Consider the following 21,319-nt stretch of genomic DNA (forward strand, 5'->3'; position numbering starts at 1 on the left):
GAAGATGATGATGAAGAAGAAGAATAATAGTGTAATTTGCATTGTAAATAAATAAATACGAATACTATCTTCATACGAATTACTGAAACTGCAGCATTCTTTTATTATAATACTGTATTATAGATTCATCTTATTAAGAGAAGTGATATCTCTTATCCTGTTGTTGTGAACAAGTAAGTCAATAACCCACAGATTTCTGAGCAACCTACTTTCGAACTCTTAGAACCGTCAAGAGTTGGTGACTTCTCAAGTACTCAATTAGGACTTGGTCTTGAAGTAGCACTCAAGTTATGTCATTAACTTACAAGTGTACACTCGAGGTTTGTAAGGCAACAGGAGTTTTCCCAAGAAAGTCAGAGAGTGAAAGAGTCGACCAGTACTTCACTTTTTTGTTAAAAGGAACGAATCTTTGACTGAACTGCTGTGACAAACTCAGATTGCAGCAATGTAATGTATTTTTCATGTAATGTATTCTCAATAAATAAATAAATACAGGGTTATCATAAAAGAATGGTGCGGTTTCGAACATTGTTTAAAGAAAAACCAAATTACTTACAGTTAATGTTTTTTATTCACCAAATTTGTCGTCTGAAACAGTTTTTTTACATGATTAATAACTTTCAATAAGTGCGTCCTTAGTCACTCGACAAATGTCCAAACGATAATAAATTTCTCTCTTAACATTCGATAACATTTCTTCCATTATGGTTGTCATTGGTTCTTTAATCCTGTTTTAAAGTGGTTCAGTTCGCGATTTCTTGTGAATAAACAATGTTTTTGATGTAAATTTACAAGAAAAAAATCTACCTGAACCACTTAAAAACAGGATTAATGAAGCAATGACAACCATAACCAATGTTATGTTAGCGAATGTTTGGAGAGAAATTGATTATCGTTTGGATATTTTGTCGAACGACTAAAGGCGCACATATTTAAATTTATCAATTATGTAAAAACTGCCTGAGACGACAAATTAGATGAATAAACAACATCAACTGTAAGTAATTTGGTTTTTCTTTAAACCATGTTCGAAACCGCACCATTCTTTTATGATAACTCTGTATTTGTTGAATGAGAATTGATAATCAAGATACTGCTAATACAACTTATTTGAATTTGAATTATCAATAATATACATTACATTATTGAAAGAAACACAGTTTTCAGATGGAATTAAATAGAGAATGCATCTATTCAAATGCTAATCAATATGTAATTATTATTTAACGAAAATCCTAAATAAATGCTGGGAGGTACCGGGTTCGATTCCCGGGCTGGCAAATAATTTTTGGATAGTAGTTCTCATCGAATTTCCATCTAGCTGTTAACCCTGTTGTCAATGTCTGCAGTAGCAGAAGTCTTCGGGGTGATTTACATAATTTATTTAGGATTTTCGTTAAATAATAACTAAACACAGTTTTATTTTTGTCACATCCATATTTATTAGACTTTTAAACAGACTGGAACTGAAGTTGAAGTTGCAGTCCTATGTAAAAGTCTAATAAATGTGGATGTGACAAAAATAAACCTGTGTTTTTCCAATAATGTCATGTATATTATTGATAATTCAAATTCAAATAAGTTTGAGTAAGACAGTATCTTAATTCTAGCATATAGAGTGTATGTAGCATCAAATGACTTACAAGAGTATACAGTTGTGGATCACTTTGTAGTGACTTGAATTTCAACAACAAATCTCTTGAATTTAGTAACTTACGAAGTCCCCTCCAAGGACTAACCAAGTTTCCTTCCAAGTTATAATGATGTTGAAGTTGTAATGGATTTGACTTTGTCTAATTGTATGATGTATGGCCCTATTATAAATATTACAGTATTATAAATTAATAGTGATAATGAGATCACCTGTATAATAAGGTAAAAAGTAAATTCGTATCATTTTGTTGGTAAGGAGTCCCTTGCGGGGAGGTCTCACCTTAATTAATTTAAGGGCCTTACGACTGTCATACTTCAGCTGGGATCGACTGTTTAACGTGTACAATAAGGTAGTAAGGTTTAATATAAGGTAATAAGTAATAAGGTTTTCCCATTAGTGCTTTTTCTTCTCTTTCCTCCCCCTGTGCTACTCATTTCCTTAGCTTCTCTGTTCTTTCTTATCTACCCAATGTTCCATGTTTTCATTTCACGTTCTTTCTTTTTTTGATTTTTAATTTTCTATGATCTTGAATTCGTAATACTGATTTTATAATTTCCCTTCACTCCTCCACTCTTTTGTTATTACCATGTACTTTTTCCTCTTGCCAATGCTTCTTTCTATTTTTCACACAGCATTTACAACTTTTATTCCAGATCAGTTAAACAATTTTGAGATTCTACCATCTTCTAAGCTCTCCTGTAATTCAATTAAAAATGCATCAATGCTTGATACATTTCAATATATGATTGATCTTGATCAATTTTGACTCTCATGGTTACAAATAACCACTCCACATATTTAACTATTCCTCATGAAAAAATCAACGAATTTCTATGATAAAATTCATCTATTCCTCCTCATAAATGTAGCAATTTCGCACGAGTCTATCTATTATATTTGCAACTTCAAACACACTTATTCATCCGGATAGAAGATTTTTATGGAGGTGTTCAGAGGTGTGTTGATCATGGTTGGGGAGAAATTCGATTTGGGCTTTAATTAATATTAATTCTATTTAATAAAAAGACTAAGAAATTGTCAATAGACAATATAATCTGTGGTTTTTGACAATTTCTCAGTCTTTTTATTTAATATGAATAATTAACACAATATCAACTTCTCAACTACACAAGAAAGAAAAAAAATCTAGTAGTTCTTTTCTCAAACTCTATCCAATCTCATAATTTTTCTCAAAATCATAAGACAGCCTCTTCAAATTTATAAAGAGTACTCTCGATCTTATGCACTATAGTACCCAACACTGTGTCTAATACTGTACTGTAGTAAGGAAAGGCCTATGTTACGTAAGGTTCGGCACAGTAACTGTTTAGGCTACTGTGTTAATGGGTTGTGCCTTCCGAATACATTCAGTGGATGTGCGTTTCTTTCTAGGTCAACCTGACCTCAGAGGTGTCCGCTTTTTTTCATCGCCAATCGTTTTGTCTCCACAATGTCACTACTGTTTTGATCGGTGGTGTCTGGTCGGAGAAGAAGAAGAGGAAGAAGAAGAAGAAGAAGAAGAAGAAGAAGAAGAAGAAGAAGAAGAAGAAGAAGAAGAAGAAGAAGAAGAAGAAGAAGAAGAAGAAGAAGAAGAAGAAGAAGAAGTAGAAGAAGATGTAGAAGAAGAAAAAAGAACAAAAGAGGATGAAGGAGAAGAAGAAGAAGGCAGAAGCAAGAAGTGGAGGAGGAGGAGGAGGAGGAGGAGGAGGAGGAGGAGGAGGAGGAGGAGGAGGAGAAGAAGGAGGAGAAAAGAAGTAAAAAGCAACAAGAAGAAGAAAAAAAGAACAAAAGAGGATGAAGAAGATGTTAAAAAAGACATCAGAAGGAGGAGAAAAGAAGTAAAAAGCAATAAGAAGCAACAAGAAGTAGTAAAAAGAATAAAAGAGGATGAAGAAGATGTTAAAAAAGACATCAGAAGGAGGAGGAGGAGTAGAAGGAGGAGAAAAGAAGTAAAAAGCAAGAAGAAGAAGAAGTAGTAAAAAGAACAAAAGAGGATGAAGGAGAAGAAGAAGAAGAAGTAGTAAAAAAAACAAAAGAGGATGAAGAAGATGTTAAAAAAGACATCAGAAGGAGGAGGAGGAGTAGAAGGAGGAGAAAAGAAGTAAAAAGCAAGAAGAAGAAGAAGTAGTAAAAAGAACAAAAGAGGATGAAGGAGAAGAAGAAGAAGAAGTAGTAAAAAGAACAAAAGAGGATGAAGGAGAAGAAGAAGTAAAAAGAACAAAAGAGGATGAAGGAGAAGAAGAAGAAGAAGTAGTAAAAAGAACAAAAGAGGATGAAGAAGATGTTAAAAAAGACATCAGAAGGAGGAGAAAAGAAGTAAAAAGCAAGAAGAAGAAGAAGTAGTAAAAAGAACAAAAGAGGATGAAGGAGAAGAAGAAGAAGAAGTAGTAAAAAGAACAAAAGAGGATGAAGAAGATGTTAAAAAAAGACATCAGAAGGAGGAGAAAAGAAGTAAAAAGCAAGAAGACGAAGAAGAAGAAAAGAAGTAAAAAGCAAGAAGAAGAAGAAGAAGAAGAAGAAGAAGAAGAAGATGTAGAAGAAGAAAAAAGAACAAAAGAGGATGAAGGAGAAGAAGAAGAAGAAGGCAGAAGCAAGAAGTGGAGGAGGAGGAGGAGGAGGAGGAGAGGAGGATGAAAAGTAGCATAAGAAAGAGTGATGATGAAGAAGCATGGTAGACAGCTCTCCATAGAAGAATTCTTGCCTTCTTGCTCTCTCCATCTCCAAATTCCAATCACAGCACTGGCTTCTTCTTCTTCTTCTTCTCCTTGCTTTTCTTCTTCTTTTCTGCTCCTCCTCCTCCTTCTAATGACATTATTTTGTCATCTTCTACTTTCCTCCCGGCCTCTTCGTCAACTTCTCCAACACTCGTATTATCTTTCTCCTCCATTCTCATTTTCTACGCATTTTTCACATCTCCTCTTCCTTTGATTCTTTGTTCTCTTTCGCCTCCCCTCTTCCGCTGCTTACCATTGGTTTTTCTCTACATTTACATAATTTTTTACTTCTTCCAATTTCACCTTCTGCTTCTAATTTGTTCTTCTCCCCATATTTTCGTTTTTTTTTTCTTTTTGAATACCTCTTTTTATTTCTCTCCTTGCTCTTCTTCTTTATCCACGTTTTCTCAGTCTCCTCTTCATCATTCTTCTTCTACTTCTTTCTTGTCTTCGTTGTTAAGTCCTCCTTCTCATTCACTCTTCATTTTTTATTCTTTTTTACAATGAAGCACAGATTATTATTATTATTATTATTTTCTCTACTCGTCCTATATCCTGTTTCCATTTCCTCTTCCATTTTCTACACTTCTCACAAATTTCAACTTCACATTCACTTACTTCATTAAAAAATCACAACACCAGTGAAAAGCATCGCAGATGAGGAGAACAAGATAACGGCTCTCTAGGTAAACGGCAAAGATAAAAGACTTTACAAACACTATTCTCCACTTTAGCTTATAAATAAGGCGATCCTTCCATTGGTGGAGATGAACGGTTTGAAAAAATGAGCACAATGGTAAAACAATATTCTTAAACACCACTCAAAGTCACATTTAAAGATTTAAGTACCGTAACGTGAGGTGGCCTTCACTTAATCAAGTATCGAACACCTATTGGTAGATCAATCAAAGTATTACGAAACTTCAATACTTAATACGCATTAAGCACTATGACACAGAATTCAAGATAAATGAAGATTTCAAGACACATATAGTATCATGTGTACTACAAGTTTTTATATTGTTTTTATTAAAATCACTTCGCTTATATGGGCTACTTGTTTTAAATAAAAACAATAACAACTTTTAAATTAAACTTGAAAATGACCTATGGTCAAAACTAGGCGTTAAAATATTTTACAGTTTCTAATAAAAGGGTACTAAAAGTTTTTATTAATTAAGTATCATCATGTGTATTATCATTATGTGTATCTAGATTTAAAATACGGTATGAATAGACTCAATTGAAATTAATTATTCATCAAACTAGGTTCAGTTTTAGAGGTTTCATAAACCGAATTGGGTCTAAATTCATACTTCTTGATTGAGAGAATCGCATAGTATGAGAGCACTCAATTCGTACAATCGGTGACATACGCTTTCGTACGATGGATGTTAAGGTGCGTTCAACTTTACTAAAGTTTGCTACAATATAGTTATATAGTTTAGAAGTTAGTGCTGAAGGTTTAGGCTATGCTCACACTGAACACTAAAGGTGCGTACAGATATACGCGCCGCGAACAAGAGTAATTCACTTTCAATCAGCTGATGCCAAGCTTTTTATATCTGTATCTTACCATTTCTGTAAAAATACAGATATAGTCAGCTGATTAAAAGTGAATTGCTCATGTTCGCGGCGCGTATATCTGTACGCACCTTTAGTGTTCAGTGTGAGCATAGCCTAAACCTTCAGCACTAACTTCTAAACTATATAACTATGTTGTGACAAAACTATAGTAAAGTTGAAGCAAACTTAATGAAAAAACAAAAAGCATTGAGAGTGTCTCAACCTTCATCCGGTTGACTTACTCAAGTCAGGCGTAATTTTTTTAAATTCTTCAAGTTTATGTAATGTAATTGAAAGAGCCATTTAGTGTAACGAGTGTTCTGATGATTTTTCCACAACTTCCTTTCTATTTGAAATCTTTTTATCCTAACGCATTGTTCCTATTATTCTATTGTTTGCTGAAGAATGTTAAAGCTATTTACATTAACCAACACGATGATGATAGTATGAAGTTGTGAATGTAGCTTGTGAGAGACAAAGCTTGCTCTAGATATTTAGAGCTGCAGAGATCAACTAGGATTTTCGTAATACATGTACCTCTCACTTACAATAGAGTATATTACAATAGAAATCTCTTAAAAGGCTGTAGGGTCAATGAGTGGTATATTACAATAAACTCTCATCAAATACAATGTTTCACGGTCACTTCTAGGTTTTTTTATGTCAAATGCATGTACACTCCCATGTAAACTCAAGTATTTTATAAGAGTATATTAAAATAAAAGGCTATTCTAGGGCCGTAGGGTCAATCAGTGGTATATTACAATAAACTCCCAGTAAATACAATGTTTTACGGTCACTTCTAGGTCTTTTTAAAGTCAAATGCCTGTACACTCTGACTTGAAATCAAGTATTTTATAAGAGTATATTAAAATAAAAGGCTATTCTAGGGCCGTAGGGTCAATCAGTGGTATATTACAATAAACTCTCATCAAATACAATGTTTCACGGTCACTTCTAGGTTTTTTATGTCAAATGCATGTACACTCTCACTTGAACTCAAGTATTTTAAATTTTATACATTACAATTCGAAGCTCTTCAAGAACCGTAGGGTCAATGAGTAGGCTGGTATTCTAGGGCTTTCTAGCCAAATTATCTATCATTATTAAAAAAAAATCAGGGAATTTTTGGAAAAATAAACTATTTCTTATCCTGTATTAGAATAGAGATTGCATGATACAGGACAGTTAAAGGCGGATTTCCACAGTATCAGTATCAGTGAACATGTCCGGTACAGTGAAAATATTATTCACATGAGTTCTAATGAGACTATTCATACTCAGCCCGGCGTAGCGAGTATGAATTGTCCCATAAGAACTTAAGGGAATAGTATTCTCACTGTACCGGACATGATCACTGATACTGATATTGTGGGAATGCACCTCATATAACCCTGAAAATTATCACCTCTTGTTGATTAAATGAGTAAGTTAAATAGCTAATCCAAAATAATTGGTTTCCCACTTACATTTATAGCGAGGTAGACGGCAAACTTCTATCTGTAACAAAAAAAAATTCCGTTAATAAATTGAAAGATTGATACAAAGTCACAAAACTATTTCGCAAGGTAACCTGCTCTCTAGATATTTATACATTATAATCATTATCATGAAATTAATTAATTGGAACATTGTGATACAGTGCAACAAACACTACTTCTCTACGTTATAATGGCTGTGGAGAAAGATAGGAAAAAACGTTGCCGATCCTCTGTCTTGTCAATGTCTTCTATAGACGGACGCTGATACAAGTATTTTGATATACTATTAACTGAACATTCTCGTTTAAAATAATCGATTATATTTTATTATGCAAGAAATTATATTTTTTATAATTTTATAATGAATTTTCATAATTAAAATGAAATATTTTGTTAATTAATTATTAAATATCGGGGCACCGAGCTTTGCTCGTTATTTTTATTTATTGATAAACAGAACACAATTCTCTAAAATGATCGTGTTTATATTTCACAGCTGGCTATACGTCATCTTATGAATTTCTCGGATGCGATATTTTGATTTTTCACATACTCACTTTTTTACTATCCACAGCTGTTTCAGCCAAGGATGAATTATCCTTTTAATGCCGTTCAGCGAGTTTTCCCAAGGATGAGACATAGAGCAATCGAATCTTTATACTATAAACCTACTATGATCCAAATTTCGTGAAAATCGTTAGAGCCATTTCCGAGATCCGTTAAACATAAATAACCAGATATAAAAATAAATAGCCAGATAAAAAATAACCAGATATATAAATACAGAAATTTCTCGCTTAATATAATAGGATTCTACATTGTTAAAAGACGATCTAGCAACAAAGCAATGCAAGAAAGAGATAGCGCTATCCGCTTTGTTGAATGATAGACAAGGATAGCAATACCATTGCCAATCAAACACTGCTATTATAACGTGGACCTCACTATATACATAAAACTTTCAGGATCCAAAACTTTTTGGATCTAGAGAGGACCATTAAAGACACACAGGGTTCACTAACTATATGAAGGAAAGGCATAAAATAATATCAGGTCACGTGGTATAAGGGCACACGTGTCAGATGACTATGATGATGATGATGATGATGATGATGATTGTGGTGATAAGATTCAGTGAAATGGAAAAAGGCCAAAGTGATACTACGCTACAGACAGAGCGTGTTAGACCTTATTCATTGGAGAACAGCATGCCATAGGATGCCTTGCCTTGTTCACTCATAGGGACAGATGTGTTTTACGACCTCATCAAACGATAATTATTATTATTCCATGGTCTGGTGGAGACATTTGAAGGAAGAACAATACAATACACACAAAATAAAATTGAAATAAACTCAACAAAATACATTAGAAAAAAGATTAACAATGCTATTGAACAACTGCATTTGTTCAGCACTGAATTTATTCATTTCAATCACAATCTACTTGTGAAAAAATAAATTAGGGACTAAGAATTGTGTGAAGTGAACAACAACAAGACTTGACCTATTTCGGACTATGTGTAACCTTATCTAAATTTGGGAGAGGAATAGCACAAGGTTACCTTATTTTTTTCTCCCTATCATTGATGTACTTCTTGTATGAATCAATGAAGAATAAAGAATAAATTGTGTATGATTGGTTCAACAAATGATAATTAATAATCAATAAATGTGAATTAATGTAATACGATATGAATGTTATCACATAAATATAAGCCATGTTTACACTAGAGTTGTCAACAAAATGTTGTTCTCAAAGAACAACAAGAAAGTTTTTCAATTTTTTTCTGTAAAAAAGTTGAATTTTGCTGTGTTTGTGAAGAAATTGGCAACAAATTGCCAAAATTTGGTGAAATCTCAGTTGACAACTGTGGTGTGAACGTGGCTTAAGACTTACAACAAAAACTCACAATTGATTAAAATTCGATACAACACATACTCTAGGGTCTAGGCAAAATATTTTTCCACCCCACTCCAGTTAGAGTTACTCTCTTAAAACATATTCTAAAAATCTACAGTATGCCTATAATATTACTTGCTTGAGCAACATAACACAATACAATCGGAAAATTATTTAATTGACTCAGTCGAATTTTTAACTGCATAGTTATTGTAATTTTCATAGAATATACAGTTTTGTTCACTTCGATAATTTCAGAGACAACTGTGTGTTAAGTGAAGATCTTAAGTTCTCAAAATTGTTCATTAAAATTCGACATAATACATGTCACTCTTCGAAAATTTCGTTAATATGTGAACGAACAATTTCATGTAAACATAGTTAATTTCTATTCAACTATATTATTTCATCTATTATGTTCAAGATATTTCATATATGTTTATTTTGATTGATATTGGTAAACTGTCTTCTTTATGATTATGTTATAAACAAATTAAATGAGATGATTGACAATGAAGGCTTAAAAGTAAGACGTGAGCTAGTAATATATAATTAAATTTTTAACACGATGACACCAATCTAGAGTATAATTATGATAAGCTACTAGTAATCTAGAGAATACCAGAGATTCAATGCAGATTATGTACCTGTTGACCGGAAATTTCCTAGTTCGTGCAGATGATCAGTTTACAAGACGAAAAAAGTGAAAGAAAAAGGAGGAAATCCCAATGAGAACTGGTTTACCGGTAGAGGCAAGTTCAACCACTGCACGGATTCAATGTTATCGGGAAACACTCAGCTTCTCATCTCAATGAAAACGCAAGGCAGGCGAGGCAAATAAGGTAAATGGCGGCCCACTGCTAACATTGACATTACAAAAACTGTATGATGTGAGAAAAAGTAGATTGGAAACAGAGGAAGCCGGAAATTGAGGAGATGAGGAAGAAGAAGAATGAAGGATGAAGAAAGGATAAAGGAAGATAATGATGATGTTGAGGAGATTCAAAATAGGAGGAGGAGGGTAGAGAAGAAGAAGAAGAAGAAGAAGAAGAAGAAGAAGAAGAAGAAGAAGAAGAAGAAGAAGAAGAAGAAGAAGATGAAGATGAAGAAGAAGAAGAAGAAGAAGAAGAAGAAGAAGAAGAAGAAGAAGAAGATGAAGATGAAGAGTGAGAAAAAGAGGAAGGAGAAAACGAGTATGAAGAATAGGTAGAAAAAGAAGAAAAATTAAGAGAAGAAGAACACTGAGGGGAAATGAAGGATGAAGGGATATGATGATGTTGATAAATTTCAGAGAATGAAGAAAGAGGAGAAGTAGGAGGAGGAAGGAGAAGAAGAAGGACAATAAAAAGGAGGAGGAGCAGGAGGAGGGCGAAATGGAAGAAAAGAATAAAATGAATAGGGAGAAGTAGAAGAGGATGAAGATTGAGAGCGGAGAAAGAGGAAGGAGAAAACGAGGAAGAATAAGAAGAATAGGATGGAAAATGAGCAGAAGAATAACACTGATGTGAAATAAAGGATTAAGGAATATGATGACGTTGATGGAATTCAGAAAATGAAGAAAGAGGAGGAGAATTCGGAGGAGGAGGAGTCGGCGGAAAATGAGGGAGATATGATAGAGAAGAATAAAAATAGAGGAAGAATTAGAAGAGGATGTAGATGAAGAGGGGGGAAAAAGGAAGAAGAAGGAATATTTGAATATAGTCTACTCTGTAGTACAGAAAGAGATTGATACCAAAGAGAACAATAAAAAATAACAATAAGGCCCGGTTGCACAAAAGCCGGTCAAATTTTAACCGTGATTAATTAAACGAGAACCAATAAGAGAAAGTCTTTTTGATAAGACGGCTTCTCTGATTGATTCTCTTGGAAATAATCAAAATTAAAATTTAACCGGCTTTTTGTGCAACCGGCATCAAGTGATATTTGAACTTCATCATTCCGGGTTGGAAAAAAATGCCAACACTATTGCAATCGAATTGAGTCTATATTTGTATTATATAGATTTATTTCAATGCATTCATTAGTTTGCTAGTTCATTGATAGGTCATTCACTGAACTTGTGAAAATTGCTGAGTTGCCTTTTTTAGTTTGGAACAATTTTACTAATTGAATACTGAAAAAATTGAAAATTTCAAACTCATCACTTTTGCCGAATTTGAAAACGTTTATCTGTAAAATTTTCTGAATATGTTGAATATCATATTCGATATTAATATTGGATATCAAGAAGTATCGAATTGAAAAGTTTCGAAACTCATAGATTAGGTTTTCAACAGTCCACAGAAAAAATATTAAATGTTACTGAATTTATTTATTTATAACAATACAATAGTCGGAGAAGAAAAAACAGGCTATTACCCAAAACTTCTTCTATTTCCTAATTTTGTCACAAATCGAATTATGACGTTGATGTCATTAAATTTCGATTCATTGAAATATTCAAATATTTGACTCAATTAAATCAAAGAAACATAGCCAATAGATAACTAACTTTAAGGAAGTTCAAAACTGTGCCAAAATAACAGTGTTGACCTTCTTCTCTGGAAGATAAAAGATTGATAGAATCTTGGAAGGTCTTCCTCTTCACTTTGTCTTCTTTTTCTTTTCCTCCTTAAAACTCTTCTTTCTTCTCTCATCTTCTCTCTTTTTACCTTTTCCTATCTTCATCTTATTCATGTCACACTCATTCTCTTCGTCTACTTTTTCTATACCACCTCTCCAAGTCTCAAACTATCTTGACTATCCATTCAACATTTACCTTCCAAGAGTAAATTTTTCACATCTATTTACATGATAATTAACCAGCCTATCTTATTTTAAATTCCTTCAAACACTGATGAAGTATGTAAAGCAATTCCGGTTTCAACCTGGATCTATCAAACATAGTTGATTGATATCAAATACATAATTTTGCCTTGTCACAGACAAAAGAATAGAAGTTTCATATTGCCCTTTGGTATTATGCAGTTCTGTACCTTTTACTGTATCATCTTTTAATGGCAACTAGTAATTCTATGAAAATACTATCCAGAATCCCAAAAGAAATGATTAAAAACTTTGATAATTTATATCTTGCCTGTGCTGAGATGCATAATGCTTTGATAAAAATTCCAATTTACGGCTCTTAGATCTTCACAAACAGAACAAAATTTATAAAATTTATATTATTTTGTGAATGATTTCTTCAAGTACAATTTTATTCTAGCTTCAATTGCAACAATTTTTTTAATCTTTTAGGAAAAAATGAAATTAGACCAGGACATTAATAACGTCATTCTACTATAGTGAGGTTTACGTTATAATGGCAGTGTTTGATTAACAATGGTATTAATTAGTATTAATAAACTATAAATAAATAGCTAAATTTAGCATCAACTTGCTAATGCAATAATTATCCTTATCTAACATTCAACAAAGCGGATAGCGCTATCTCTTTCTCGCTTTGCACTATTGCCAGATCGTCTTATAACAATGTAGAATATTGATAATTAACCAACAAAATATTTCATCTTAATTATGAAAATTCATTATGAAATTATTGAAAAATATAATTTCTTGCTTAATCAATTATAATTGAATATTAAATTTTAAACCTGAATGAACAGTTAATACTGTATTACATCTATAGGTTTTAAACCTATGCAGGTATCATTTTCCCTCAAATATTACCTGTAATTATTTATAATAGACATTATAATTATTCTAGCAGCAATGTTACTTTCTTATTAATAAACTATAAATAAATAGCTAAATTTAGCATCAACTTGCTATTGCAATAATTAAGTTCCCTTATTGTTTTTCGTTTTCTTTGTTTGTAATGTTTTTTGGAAAATAAAGTTCAAAGTTTATAGAACTGATTGATTATTTTAAACGAGAAAGAACAGTTAATATTACATAAAGAAACCTGTATCAGCTACCGTCTATAGATGGCATTGACAAGACAGAGGATCGGCAACGTTTTCATCCTATCTTTCTCCACTGCCATTATGACGTGGACTTCACTATAGGGCCCTTACTATAGTCAACTAATCTATCACTGAATTGTATCTATTGTCCATGAATAAATAAATAAATTTGAATACTAGACTTGTGAGTACAGTGGCCAACCTTGCTAAGAAGCACCTGTATTCATACTCATTTGTGATTGGTCAAAAGATCACCACAAAGTTTTGGCACTTAAACCAGGCAATTGTGTATGTATATAGCATAAAACACAGTTTTTGTGTAGTACTATGCCAAGCATCTTCATATACCATCTTCTTCTACCAATGCTTCTTATCGCACTATAACTGCTATATACTATTATGTACTATATACTACTATGTACTTACTCTAGCGAGGTCTCTATATGCTATGTACCATTCAATAAAGTACTGTAAGAAATATTATCCAAGGTTTGTGAGGAATGCTTGAGAAGTAGCCAAAAGTAGCTCATGTTATCTTATATGCAGTGAGTGATGACCTTTGAACATGTCATTGATGAAACTCCTGTCTTGCCTACTGGAAGTGCTTTGCATTTCAATTAGGTCCAAGTAAAGTTACCAGAGCTACTGGAATAACTGACTAGCTCTAGTTGACTAGACCACAGTTTAAAACATCCACCGAGTGAAATTTTGATGTAAATAATACTTTTTACTCAATTTTAATATTTGATATTATATAGTAACTACACTCGACAACATTTCAATCGATACATTCAATTTATTTTTTAGTGCCGTTCATAAATTTCAATTATAATATTAAAATATCATTATTATTTAAGAATATTTTTTGTCTTCATAACTGAGTAGCCGGGGATCACTTCTGATCCCAATACTAAAATAGTTTCAATTCAAAGCAGAGTCTCATTCACTCTTTTCCAGATCAGAGGCTTAGAAACTTGCGTGCAATATTAGATGTACGAAGAACTGCTGCTTTCTGCATAATTCTCATATGCCAGTTCTCCAACTGCAGTTGTTCCATTGCTTGCCTCCATTCTTTTGTGACCAGTCCATTGGCAGACACTGCTATAGGGATTATTACCACCTTCCTTAATTTATACATGTCCAAGTTCAACTGACAGGGGCTGGTATTTTCTTTTCTTTTCAGCAATAGTACTCACAAGATTCTCATCAAGGGGCACTGCCACATTAATTATTATTATTATTATTATTATTATTATTATTATTAGCGTATGGCTTGGATTGTGGGGATTCTATTGTGGAAATAAATAAATTGAATTGAGTCCCGTAGGAAGTCCCATTTCGTCGACATGACCACAATCTCCTATCACGGAAAACTGTGATAGCAGTTATTCTTGATTTTCACATAAAATTTTATTTTGAAAAAGTTTCTTTTGATTTTAGAAAGACACTTACATAGAGCAACAAATTCACTAACCCACGTCCAGAAAATTTAGGATTTTGAAAAAAATATTAAATTAAAAAGACTAAGAAATTGTCAAAAACACAGATTTTATTGATAGTTAGAAAGACCGGTTTCGGTTGTTACACCATTGTCAATCTCTGATGAGTTTATCAGAGATTGACAATGGTGTAACAACCGAAACCGGTCTTTCTAACTATCTAAAAATCTGTGTTTTTTTGACAATTTCTTAGTCTTTTTATTTAAATGAATAATTACCACAATATCAACTTCTCAACTACACAAAAAGTTAAAATAAATAATAAATTATGGAAACTCACTAGTACACTCCTGTTATATTTTTATATAAACACGACTAGTTTCGAGCACTTATGCCATTTTCAAGGACCAAAATAGATAAATTTATCATGTATATATTGATCATAATCACAGATTGTAACAGGTCAATTGGCAGACTGTAGACTATTGCAGATGAAACAAGCATCTAAAAAAAGAAGTAAGCTTTCCATCAGAGTTCCTAAAGAACAGCTATATTTTCTAAATAAATTAATAAATCTGATTTCTATGTTGACAACATAATAAGTTGTTATTTCAACAAGAGTGAGGAACATCTTAACACCATTAGACTACTTTTCTGTTAGGTTATTTTTGTACTTGTTCTGTCTTGTTATTTCAGAACGATAGTACTGCTTTTCGATTGTAGTTATATGATAAAAGATGCAAGATAAAGTAGGTCTGGTGTTAATGCATTTCAAATTGTCTTGTCTGATTGCTATTGTCACATCACCTTCTGGTTTCTCTCTTTCTTGGTCTTGTTCTTCTCCATCTGTTGACTTATGTTTCATCTATTTTCTCTTTTTCTTTATTTTCTAACACTTCCTCTTGTTCTTCTTGTTCTTGTTCTTCTTCTTGTTCTTCTTCTTCTTCTTCTTCTTCTTCTTCTTCTTCTTCTCTTTTCTTCTTCTTCTTCTTCTTCTTCTTCTTCTTCTTCTTCTTTTTCTTTTTCTTCTTCCATATCACATTCTTCTTCATCTTCTGCGAACTGGCGATGAGCTCTGATTGCAAAACTATTCATCACTGCTAATTGCAAAATAATTATAAATGGTTGTCGAATGCATTACTGCGCAATTAGTACCACTTCATGCTTTGATAATATAGTAATAGCAATAGCAATGAAGGATCTCCATCTCTCTATGGTTGTTGCATTTAATTCCCTATTGTTATTCAATTTGCATGAATGAGGTTTGATTGTAAATCGAATTGAATAATTGTAGTTTATTAATTTATGGATGCACTCTACGTTGTTTCAGTTGCTACTCGTAAATGTTATGTGAAATTATTGTTAAAGTTATGTGATTTTCTTAAAAATCAGGTTAGTTCAGATAATATTGTGAGTTGTTAATATTTCTTGTATTTTATTCGCAAATACAAATCAACCTCTTTCCTGTATTCAACCAGCACATCGTTTTATTACTACTGAGGCCTTTTCTTATCAACTTCTCCTTGATTCCAATCAATCTACAATAAATTCAATAAAACGACTAGATTATTTCATAATACTTGATAGTCATTAGCCTATTTCCTGTATTCAACTGATACACTACCCTATTAGCAGAGTATGAAGTGTTGTAAACGTTTTGAGCTATAGTTCTCATCTGCCATTTTTCATCATCTTCCCCCAGGTTCCAATCGAATGAATAAAATGAATCAATGATTTCAATTGAATTGAATATTTCGAATTAATGAATCATTATTGAAAAAACGAGCTTCAAAATCACTTCCTCGTCATCATCATTCCTCCTTCCTTTACTCACGCACAATCCTACGTCTCACACGGACATCAACCTCAAAAAGAATTCCAATTTCCTTCACAATCTTTCATGGCTTGTGTGAGTCGATATCATGCCAGCAATAGAACAGAATTGCGCAAACCTTCTAATAAAATTAGCGACTCAGTCTATGGGATGAATCTTGGTCAGATTTCTAATCAAACGTCCTTGAAGACTAGAGTTCTCTATAGATACTACAGCTCTATGGTATGTATATCTAATATAATATCTTCGACAGATGAAAGTACCAGTTCTCTATAGATACCATAGCTCTTTGGTGGATCAATTTTAGCAATATTGCCTTATTTTGTATTGAGTTATTTTCATAGGTACTGTTATTGTAATTGTTTTTTTTTGTATATTGCTTTTGCTCATTGTATTTTTTTGTGTTGTGAATAAATAGAATTGAATATATACCTCTATACCAGATAATAGTATCAGAGTATCTGTACCAGATACAGTAATAGGTACTACAGTTATTTATAGATACTATGGTAGTATGGTAGATCTTATATATATATATATATAATATATATATATATATATATATATATAAACCTCTATATAGCTGTGATAAGTTCTAAATAGTGTGTTTGTCTTTTCGGTCTCAACATTTTATAATTTTTCCAAAGTTTGGAATTTTCTGAATATCTGTAATTGATTTTAGAATCAATGTATTTGATTCTAATTCATTGATCAATTACATTGATCTATTTCAATTTAATTGAATTAGATAATTCAATTTAGAAGTATCTTTATTTAATTAAAAAATGATTTTTGTGTGTTTTGAATATTGTAAATTGAGTGTGTAACTAAAGAATGATGAAGAGACACATAACCTAGATACATTTGGACAGTTGTATAAATTAGAATTGGAACCTTTTTGGGCCTAAGCCTGTGGTACTTTTCTGTAAGTTGTCAAATTCTGAATGATTAAATAAATGAATATACCAGAGCTCTCTATAGATACTGTAGCTGTATGGTGGATCTAATCAATAGCTCTATACCAGATTCTAGAGTTCTCTATAGATACTATAGCTCTATGGCAGATCCAATATTAATACACCTCCACAGCAGATAATAAAGCTCGGTAGAAGATAACATAGCTCAGTAGAGAGCCACAACTGATTGATAGTGTGCTAAATAATTGAATGCCGGGGACTTTACCTTAATTTTGAGGCCTACACCTCAATAAATTGTAGTTTACACTATATTATGCAGTGATTTCATGTCGTGACTGTGGCATCTTCAATCGTGACTTCACAGATTGATCAGTGACTCGTGACTTTCGTGTTATAAACTATTTGGCAATGTGTTGAATATCGTTGAGTTTGTTGATTGACTTGACTTATTCGTGAACAGTTCTAGGTTTTAGATTTCGCAGTTGGGTTTTTTAAATTTATTTATCAATGACATTAGTACACAACCATAGAATGATTGAGAACGATTAGTGTTTGGTATTTGAAGATTATTGGATGACGGTCCACAAAAGTAGGCTATACATACTGATATGATATACTTTGTCTGAAAAGCAAACTTGAAGAAGGTCCAAACTAAGAGAACGTTTGAAATAAATGTATGCTGAAACAGTTTGGGAAATTTTTTTCCGGTTGGATATACAAAGTTTGCACATGGCCTGAGTGGAGGAGTCTCAAACAAAATATTCTTAGGTAGAAGTGAACCAATGTTAGTGTTAATGAAAAAATTGTCTTGAAGAAATTGTCAAAAAACCACTGATTTATTGATAATTTCTAATTTCTAATTATCAACAAATCAGTGGTTTTTTGACAATTTCTTAGTCTTTTTCATTCAGAAGTTGATATTGTGGTAATTATTCATATTGAATGAAAAAGACTAAGAAATTGTCAAAAAACCACTGATTTATTGATAATTTCTTATTTCTAATTATCAATAAATCAGTGGTTTTTTAACAATTTCTTAGTCTTTTTCATTCAATATGAATAATTACCACAATATCAACTTCTCAACTACACAAAAAGTCAATGTTAGTGTCTTCTAACGTTGGAAGAGAACAGGTATGTCGTTCGGAAATCTTCCTTTTGACTGAATGTTCACTTTACATTGACAACTGGCAGTTTGTCCAAACTTTTCAAAATGTTTGTCTCTCGAGTCCAAAATGTTTGCAAACATTCGCCAAGTTTAGTGTGTACTACTAAATATACTTCTATTTTTTGATATATAATAATATTGGTTTAATAATTTTGTTTTATGATTTCTCAACATTGGTCGTTTTTGGAGAATAAGTATATCAATTCGTATACGATGTACTATTATTTAATTGAAGTATATCGGAATATGAGTACAGTAAACTAGTTTTAATTACTGGTATTCTATTCTCTTTAGTAATTGGTATTATTATCATTAAGAAAGTATTTTCTGAATCACACACAAAAAAGCACTTGACCTATATTAGTGGGGCTATGAGTCTAATACATGAAAAAGATCTTAACTGATTACATTTAATGTAGTAATGGCTATTCAACCTTTCACTAAACTGAGACATCGGTTTCGTTCAGGATTCTTTCAGTTTCTCAATTATGTACTTAGTCTAGTTTTAGTCCAGTTTTCCGTCGATCAATGCAATAACCTCATTATAAGGAATTCTGCAATACAAAGAATGTTTACTAAACAACGATCAAAATGATCATTTGAAAAACGTTATATCGGGGTACGACTATAGAAGATAGTTTATAGTTTATATCATTTCTATTCCCAAGAATGGATGAACATACAGTATACCTGAAATTTGAAGGTTTTATCATAGGGGAAAGATAGCATAAGAAGATATCCATGGTATAGGTCGTTTAAGTTCCAAATTTGTAGCCGATTTTTGTTAACTCAAGCCGATTACGCATATTAGAACAAAGCCAATGATATACTGAATGTATTAAAAAAAACTCCAATGGAAAATTCGGAATTGTTCATGATCTGGAAAGAAAACGGAGTTTAGCACTTCAACAACCCATAACTCGCTTATTGGACCACTTAAAAATTTCAGTTGCCACTTTTTCTCACTCTTATAATGATCTTAACAATTACATTGAAAAAGATTATCCAATTTAAATTAAAATAAAAAGGTGTAAAGAAAAGCCTTAAACTATAATCATGAAATCTAATTTCTTCTTCATATCGTTGAGATCAGTTCACACTACACGAAGAATTCCTTGAATAGTAAGCTCGTTTTCAATGAATTTATAGCTGCAATGCAAGTCATATAATAATTTGAATCTACAAAATAGTTTGTTGTAATCTACGTGAATTTCCATTCCACTCATTTCCAGAAACCTACCATCATATCTTGTGCATCATCCTATGTATAATTTTAGTATAATCAGTATCATTTAAACAAAACTTATTTCTATCTCCACAAAGTGTGCGAAATTTTGAACCACAAAATTGATATTTCAATCAGGTTTTAGTACTTTTTACGTTACGTTACGGAAACGTATCAGGTTTCCGTCATGTTTCAACACAGCTCACTCTCAGCAATGTACCAAACATCTGCTCCTTTTTTCAGTCAAGTTTTCCGCAATGTCTCAACATGCACTTAATTCAAAGGTTGGCCAATTTGCAGTGGAACATTCACTCAACTGGTTCCCTATTCTCCTGAGTGTTTACTGGAATGAGGAAAGTGAATGTCGGTTGTCTCACTTTGAGAAGATCAATTTGCTAGAGTAATAGCTGTTGTAATAAGAAGTTTTTGTAAAATATGCTAGTTCAATCTACTTTTCGAAGATCATTTGGGTGATCAATTTTGTTGTAATAACAGGTGTTGTTATCGGATTTGAAATATACAACGGTCTTCCAGATTTGTTTTCCTGTTGAGTTTATACTCTTTCATACATTTTTATTCATACATTCACAGACACAATATCATTCATTACTCATTAGTTGAAGATCAATCATTTAGGCGGGATGCACACCGGAGAAACGCATTTTGTGAAGCCCTCTTTCATGAAACTTGTTTCATGCAATCCGTTTCACTCGCGCATGCATACAAAAGAAACGTTCCCTGCTTAATCTTATCACTCGATTGCGAGCAACTTTCGTTTCACGTTTCCTGAAACTTTTTTCACGATACGCGTTTCTCCTGTGTGCATCCCGCCTTAGAGTTGTAATTATGAACGATTCTTAAGGATGTTCAAAGCTAAACACAATTGGTTGCTCAATAACTGATAAAACGATTCTAATCAGAACGATTCTAGTAGTTGATTGTTGGGTACCCAAAGCATGCTTAGATATGAGAGTTCTTGAGAATCGTTTATAAATACTACCCTTGATCTATGTTGTGCTAGATAATTTTAGTAAAAGCAAAGAAAACGGTTACTTTAATAATGAAGTGATATCCTTTTAGTGTTCAATTCCTCATTACCATTCTTTCCTTACTTCACCCTCTTTCTCTTACACCTCCTTCATCATCTTCTATATTCCTATTCCTGATAAATTATGCCTTACCTCTTCCTTTTCCTCTTCCTTCTCCTATTCCATCACCAACTCCACCTTCTATTACTCTTTCTCTTCCTCCTAATCGTACACCTCCTCCTCCTCCTCTTTCTTCTTCTATTCCATCACCAACTCCTCCTTCTATTTCTCTTTCTCTTCCACCTCCTCCTCCTCCTTCTATTTCTTTATCTCTTCCACCTCTTCCTTATATTTCTCTTTCTCTTCCACCGCCTGCTCCTCCTTCTATTTTTCTTTCTCATCATCCTCTTCTATCTATGTATCTTTCTCTTCCTTCTCATCAAACACCACCTCCTCCTCCCCCCTCCTCCTTCTCTTCCTCTCCTT

General features: G+C 32.6%; 1 protein-coding gene across 16 annotated transcripts in view; it reads right to left on the reverse strand.

Annotated features, from left to right (window-relative positions):
• The window catches only part of LOC111045617 (elongation of very long chain fatty acids protein AAEL008004), a 158,395-nt gene that overhangs the window by 36,343 nt on the left and 100,733 nt on the right, over window positions 1-21,319 (reverse strand). For all 16 annotated transcript variants that reach the window (XM_039440148.1, XM_039440150.1, XM_039440158.1 and 13 more), the window contains one exon: window positions 7,404-7,434. The gene's annotated coding sequence lies outside the window, so the exon portion shown is untranslated. The remainder of the gene's footprint in view (window positions 1-7,403; window positions 7,435-21,319) is intronic.

Source organism: Nilaparvata lugens, chromosome 13, assembly GCF_014356525.2.
Source record: "Nilaparvata lugens isolate BPH chromosome 13, ASM1435652v1, whole genome shotgun sequence".
NCBI classification, from domain to species: Eukaryota; Metazoa; Arthropoda; class Insecta; order Hemiptera; family Delphacidae; genus Nilaparvata; species Nilaparvata lugens.